Below are 7,852 nucleotides of genomic sequence, written 5' to 3' on the forward strand. Positions count from 1 at the left end.
AATTACTCAGAGGAGGCTGCATCCAGAGTAGGGATTAAGCAGTCTCTCCAATATCCAACAACTCCATAGTATCTACCCAAGCCTTAGGGCCTCCTTTTGATTCCTTGCATTAGTCTTTAAGACAAAATTGTCAGAAGTTTGCAGAACCCTTTGGCAGTCTGCATTATTTCTGTTTCCTTTTAATCTGGTCTATAACTAACATGTTAGCCATACACAGGCCTACCTGATGGTCATACCCTGGTCACAAAGAGGCAGACATGCCTGAATGACTAACATTTAAAATTATCATTATGTTGTAAATACTATAGTACAATAAAACATACTCTGTTTGGAAAGACTAAAGGAAGGAAGTGGCTAAGAGAGGACTTGGGGGCAGAGGGAGGATATTAATATATGTGCCTGGAATTTCTTCTTCTGCTCTCTGCACAGCATGAAATTTCTTCCCTTCCTTGTCTCATTACTCGCTGGGTCTCAACTTTAGTGACTGAAGTCTGCCACCTGCAAGGTCGGGTCTGCCCAGTTTTAGTAAGGCTGGTGTCAGCCTCAAACTGTCGGAAATTGGTCAGACTAGTTGAGCTTTAAACACCCTATTTTCCAATGAGTTCCGAAAAGAATTTTTTTTTTCTTCCAAGTCTAAAGTGTAGGTTACTGATTTCTCTCCAGTTCCTCACTGAGCCTGAAACCTCACCCTGGCCCTACGCTTAGTATACTTGCTTGAGCCATGAAATTTTTTCTAGCCTTTGCCAATTTCCTCTTTGCTGTTGAAACAAGATCCCACTCCCATATCCTTAAGCATTGGCTAAGACCTAGCTCCAAATCCGATGGATTTTCTGGCCTTTAAGAAACCTCTTGCCTTACCATAACTGGCATCAATTTTAACATCTGGCTATTACTAACTCCAAACATGGTGGCTTAACCCAACATATTTATTTAGCTCACAATTCTGGGATTGAACAATTTTAGGCTGGGCTTAGCTTTAAAGCTATTTAGTCCTCAGCTGTTCACCTAAGTATTTCCTCCAAAAGATTGACCTGGGCTTGTTCTAATGGCAAAAGCAGGAATTCAAGGAAGATGAAAGAATTCGAGGCCTTTTGAGGGCTAGACTGTACTGACACACCATCACTTCTGTCACACTCTTTGTAGCAATACAAGCCAGCGGAGATCAATAAGTAGGGAAATTCATGAAAGGAATGACAAAGTTTTATTGAAAATTATGTCACTATATGAAGGGCTGAAAAGTTGGGGAATTTTTTATAGTCAATATATTACTTACTGCTCAAAAGTATCATGGGGTGACTCTGGATTACTGAATGACTCATTCTGGATGACTTTGGACACTAGTTCTGGTGTAATTCCACCTAAAGTCACAGTGCCCTTTTTGGATACCATATTTGAACTTATTTCTTCTACTTCTTAGAAGAAAAAAAACTGCATCATCACTGGTTTATCTAATTTTTAAACTTCCAGTCGAACTCACTCCTGGATTTATTGTTTTCCCCAATGTACTTTTTCTTACATATGCTGTTAGCTAACTGTCAAGCAATAATTAAACATGTTTATATTAATATTTGGTGGGTTTTATTTTCTCCTGTGGAACACCACCTTAGAGAATTTGGATCAAAAGTGCTTATGAAAAACTGAGTCAATCAAGGCAGCTATTTGTCAGAATGAAGAGCCTCAGTAATTAAAATAGTAGTCTTTCGGCCCATCTTTAAGTATTCTGACATACTGTTCTCCCTACACTAATATCATTTCTGAGGTATATTTGGAAGTTGTCATGTATAAATATTAAAGATCAAGGTGAGGAACCAATAGTGGTTTCTTATCTTTGGGATAGCCAAAAAAACCGAATTTCCCTAAGGATATAGAATAAGGTTCATTATTCAAGCAAAATCAAAAATTAAAAAAAAAGTAGGGGGAGGTAGCTTTTGTATTTCTGGTGGTTAATTGGTGTGCCATCAATAACATAATTAAATGACCACAGACTTACTGAGTTGCAACTCTACCTGAGCAACTGTATGTATTAGAATAAAATAAAATGAAAATATGTTAACAGTTTTTATTATATTAATAGCTGTCATTTTTTCAGCAATACTTTGAGCATTAATGGGGCTTCCCTGGTGGTTCAGCAGTAAAGAATCTGCCTGTAATGCAGGAGTTATAGGAGTTGCAAGTTCTAGCCCTGGCTCAGGAAGATCCCCTGAAGGAGAGCATAGCAACCTACTCCAGTATACTTGCCTGGAGAATCCCACGAACAGAGGAGCCTGGTGAGCAACAGGCCATATGGTCATAAAGAGTCAGACACAGCAAAAGCAATTTAGCATGCATGTTAAGCATTAATGTAATTTTTCTCATTTAATTTTTACCACCTTATGTTGGGATCCTCCCAACCCAGGAATCAAACCCAGGTCTCCCTCATTGCAGGTGGATTCTTTACCAGCTGAGCCACCAGGGAAGCCCAAGAATACTGGAGTAGTTAGCCTATCCTTTGTCCAGCAGATCTTCCCAACCCGGAAATCTAACTGGGATCTCTTGCATTGCAGGGGGATTCTTTAACAACTGAGCTATCAGGGAAGCACCCTCATGAAATAGTTGTTACTATAAGCAATTTGCATATTAGGAAACTATGATTCTAATAATTAATTTTCCCAAGAGGTATGTAGCTCTTAAATCTGGGAATTTGAAGTGCAGGCTACTTAACCTTTATACCTGTCCTCTTAACCATTGTATTAGAATGCTAATTTCACACTATATTATAATTCTGGGTTCACAGGAGCTACGAAAAACTGAAAGTCTTTTCATATTGATTCTTTTCTGGCTTGAACTGAATCTCTTATGAGATTCCAAAGTTTCTGGAAAATGAGGAGTTTGCAGGGAGACCAGTTTTACATGGTAGGAAAAGCAATATGCTTACTTGCCAGGTACATACATGTGAAAATGAATATGGACATATACACACATACATGAATTAAGAATGAATTTCCATTCTTGATTCTCCTTAGAAATAGCCATTCTAGGATGAGTAAATTATCTAGCACTATTTATAATTTTTAAGGCTTTTAATCAACTATATATTTTTTAAAATAAGTATTTATATCAAGATAATCATGTTGATTTAAAAACCAAATAAAGAAATTTCAGTTTAATATGAAAAATACTAGTTATCCAAAGTTCTGTTTTTAATGGTAAAAACCTACCAATTAAACAGAGCAATGATGAAAGGGCACAACCTAGAAATAAGCCATGGGTTAAACTACTGAATCATATGACATCCTTCTAATAAACACACTAAAATACTGAATGAACTGGTAATGGTAACATACAGGTGGTGACATTTCAGGGGTAAATCCTAATCTAAGGGATTAATTAGCATTTATTCAAGTACATAATAATGGAGTTTTAAAGGAAAATGGATCCACTGGGCTTGTTTCCTCCCTTTTAACATATAGAGGGCATTTTCATTAACTGCACTGCTTTTAGTGCATTTCCCAGGTGCTAGAGAAAACATTTTAGTGCTTGAACGTAAGATATGAAAAACCAATGTATTTTCTTCATATTTTTTCTTTTTTTATTCCTTTTAAAAGATAACCATAATCTTACTTATTTTTAGCAAGTAAAAAATTAAATGTGTATTTGAATATGCACAGTATTCAATTCAGTTCAGTTCAGTTGCTCAGTCGTGTCCGACTCTTTGTGACCCCATGAATCGCAGCATGCCAGGCCTCCCTGTCCATCACCAACTCCTGGAGTTCACTCAGATTCATGTCCATCGAGTCAGTGATGCCATCCAGCCATCTCATCCTCTGTCGTCCCCTTCTCCTCCTGCCCCCAATCCCTCCCAGCATCAGAGTCTTTTCCAATGAGGCAACTCTTCGCATGAGGTGGCCAAAGTACTGGAGTTTCAGCTTTAGCATCATTCCTTCCAAAGAAATCCCAGGACTGATCTCCTTCAGAATGGACTGGTTGGATCTCCTTGCAGTCCAAGGGACTCTCAAGAGTCTTCTCCAACACCACAGTTCCAAAGCATCAATTCTTCGGCACTCAGCCTTCTTCACAGTCCAACTCTCCCATCCATACATGACCACAGGAAAAACCATAGCCTTGACTGGACGGACCTTAGTTGGCAAAGTAATGTCTCTGCTTTTGAATATACTATCTAGGTTGGTCATAGCTTTTCTTCCAAGGAGTAAGCATCTTTTAATTTCATGGCTGCAGTCACCATCTGCAGTGATTTTGGAGCCCAAAAAAATAAAGTCTGACACTGTTTCCACTGTTTCCCCATCTATTTCCCATGAAGTGTTGGGACCAGATGCCATGATCTTCGTTTTCTGAATGTTGACCTTTAAGCAAACTTTTTCACTCCCCTCTTTCACTTTCATCAAGAGGCTTTTGAGTTCCTCTTCACTTTCTGCCATAACGGTGGTGTCATCTGCATATCTGAGGTTATTGATATTTCTCCCGGCAATCTTGATTCCAGCTTGGTTTCTTCCAGTCCAGCGTTTCTCATGATGTACTCTGCATAGAAGTTAAATAAGCAGGGTGACAATATACAGCCTTGACGTAGTCCTTTTCCTATTTGGAACCAGTCTGTTGTTCCATGTCCAGTTCTAACTGTTGCTTCCTGACCTGCATACAGATTTCTCAAGAGGCAGGTCAAGTGGTCTGGTATTCCCATCTCTCTGAGAATTTTCCACAGTGATGCATAAAAAGGATATTGTTGCACATCACTACAAAAAGCTTCTTTGTTCATTTAGTTGGTTGTGTAGTACTCCATTGCATGGATGGCAGTACCACATTCTTCATTTAACTAATTCTTTATTGATAGGCCTTTTGGTTGTTTCTGATCTTGTTTTTGCCTTTTCTTGCACTTTATTTTATATTCCCACCACAATAATGGCTAATTTAAACATAAATCATAGAGTGATCCTGAAAAGGTGGCAGCAAAGTAATGAATGTGTCAAAGACTGAGGGTCAGGTCAGGTGAGGCATCAGCGAACCATCTTAACAGGGCTCTTAAAGTTGCTGGTAGCTTGGAGCTGCTGCTGGTAGACCACAGGATGGACCTTGAAACCATAGAGCCTGGACACAATCTGGTTGGTGCACCTCTTTGGTCAGTACTTGGGTGTACCGTGAAGAGCATGTAAGGGAAACCAGTGCCAAAGTAGATGCCATCCATGTGTTGGTGCCTCAGTGACTTATGTGTGTACATATCCAAGCATTTGAGGCAGTAGAACTTATCATGGTCTCAGTTGGGATGTCTGAAAGGCCACTGGGAAGCATTGGCTGGTTTCCACAGTACACACAGGCTCAGTAGCCAAAGTCTTCCTATTGGTACTCTTCCAACATCTGAGCAATGCCACAGTTGATGAGGATGTATTGTTATTCAGTCACTAAGTTGTGTCCAACTTTTTGTAATCCTATGGACTGCAGCACACCAGGCTTCTCTGTCCTTTACTATTTCCTAGACTTTGCTCAAATTCATCTCCATTGAGTCAGTGACGCTATCTAACAATTTCATCCTTTGCTGCCACCTTCTCCTTTTGCCTTCAATTTTCCTAGCATCAGGGTCTTTCCAATTATTCAGCTCTTCGCATCAGGTAGCCAAAGTATTGGAGTTTCAGCTTTAGCATCTGTCCTTCCAATGAATATTCAGGGTTGGTTCCTTTTAGGATTGACTGGTTTGCTCTTCAAGGGACTCTCAAGAGTCTTCCCTAGCACCGCAATTCAAAAGCATCAATTATTCCTCAGTACTCAGCCTTTTTTCTGGTCCAACTCTCACATCCATACATGACTACTGGAAAAACCATAGCTTTGACTATAAGGACCTTTCTTGGCAAAGTCATCTCTCCGTTTCTTAATACACTGTCTAGATTTGAAATAGCTTTCTTTCCAAGGAGGAAGTGTCTTTTAATTTTGCAGTGATTTGGGAGCTCAAGAATAAAGTCTGTCATTGTTTGCACTTTTCTTCCCTTCCATTTGCTATGAAGTGATGAGACCAGATGCCATGATCTTAGTTTTTTGAATGCTGAGTTTTAAGCTAGATTTTTCACTCTTCTCTTTCACCATCAAGAGGCTCTCTAGTTCCTCTTCACTTTCTCCCATTAGAGTGGTATCATCTGCATATTTAAGGTTTTTGATATTTCACCTGGCAATCTTGATTCCAGCTTGAGTCATCCAGCCCAGCATTTTGCATGAGGTACCCTGCATAGAAGTTAAATAAGCAGAGTGACAATATACAGCCTTGACATACTTCTTTCCTAATTTTGAACCAAACCATTGTTCCATGTCCAGTTCTAATTGTTGCTTCTTGACCTGCATACAGGTTTATCAGGAGACAGATAAGACGGTCTGGTATTACCATTTCTTGAAGAATTTTCTACAGTTTGTTGTGATCCACACAGTTAAAGACTTTAGCATAATCAATGAGGCAGAAAGAGATGTTTTTTCCTGGAATTCCCTTGCTTTCTCCACCATCCAACAAATGTTGTCAATTTAATCTCCTGTTTCACTGCTTTTTCTAAACTCAGCTTTTACATCTGGAAGTTCTCAGTTCACGTACTGCTGAAGCCTAGCTTGAAGAATTTCAAATATAAAGTGAGGATATAGCAGGTGTGGGTCCATCTGTAAAGCATTTTTCCTGCCTATTCAGTCAGGTCATTCTTGTTGGTGTTGTCTTGCAACTCCATAACCAGTTCCAGGTTCAAGATCATATGTAGTCTATGGTGAGGCACCTTCTCATTAAGTCCAGTGACATTGAATTTATCCTAGATGTAGTCTTCATCCACTAAACCGAAGAATTCATTGCTAAGGAGCCCACAGAACCAGGAAATCCAGGATACGTCCTCTGAGCTGCTAGTGTTCATGTGACTGGACAGGAGCTGGGACCAGGGAGCCTGGGGGTGGGGTGGAGGAGGCGGCAGAGGGAAAGGAAGTTTCTGCTTCCAAGGAACCATGGAGATGGCTATAACACAGCCTGCAGACCCAACTGCAGTCTCTAATCTTTTTTATATTACAAACAGTAATAACCCAGGATCTCACCTGCTTCTTTTAAGTCTACTGCATTGGCAGGCAGGTTCTTTACCAGTAGCACCACCTGGGAAGCCCTTTATTACAAACAATACATCAACAAAAAAACCTCATAGGAGTCGTTCTCAAACATACAAGTGTACTCATGGGACAAATACCTAGAGGTGGAATTGCTTTACAGAAGGAGACGTGTTTGTAATTCCTGCTGCCATTAATCAAAGTGCATTCCTACCAGTTTTTACCCATTTATACTGTTACCAGCAAGTAATAGAGTGCCAGTCTCTGTATACCCTTGCACACAAGTTATCACACTTTGAGGATTTTATAAATTTGGTTGACTAGAAATTTTATAACAGTGTTATCCTAATATAAATTAATCTTATTATGAGTGTACTGAACATCTCTTTATATGCTTAATTGTATCCTCTTTTATTTCATTTTACTGGTCTTGTCCCAAACTTTTGATTGGAAATTTAACTTCTTTATTTATATTTATTCTTATTTGTTAATATTTTAAGGGCATTAAAATATTTTTAAATATTGTCTCTATCCCTAAAATTCTTTATTATTATTATTACATTCTCACATTTTTAATTTTTGATCCTATTACTTTCCCACCCATGGAACGGGGATTTTGTTATCTGAATTTGTAAAAATTTACAGTTTTACAGTGTTGACATTAGGTGACATATGATTTCTACATTTAGAGAATGTATGGAAGTTTTAGAGTGATAACATGTTAGTTTGGGCACCTATGAGAATATTATGTATTCTTTATTCTTAGAATTTAAAATTCAACCTACGTCTATTACATAGTTCTTGGTAA

General features: G+C 38.8%; 1 pseudogene; it reads right to left on the bottom strand.

The window, feature by feature from the left end:
• Positions 1-4,988: 4,988 nt before the first annotated feature.
• Positions 4,989-6,863, bottom strand: LOC138076327 (casein kinase II subunit beta pseudogene; annotated as a pseudogene).
• Positions 6,864-7,852: the final 989 nt, after the last annotated feature.

The sequence above is a fragment of the Capricornis sumatraensis genome, chromosome 3 (assembly GCF_032405125.1).
Source record: "Capricornis sumatraensis isolate serow.1 chromosome 3, serow.2, whole genome shotgun sequence".
Classification (NCBI taxonomy): Eukaryota; Metazoa; Chordata; class Mammalia; order Artiodactyla; family Bovidae; genus Capricornis; species Capricornis sumatraensis.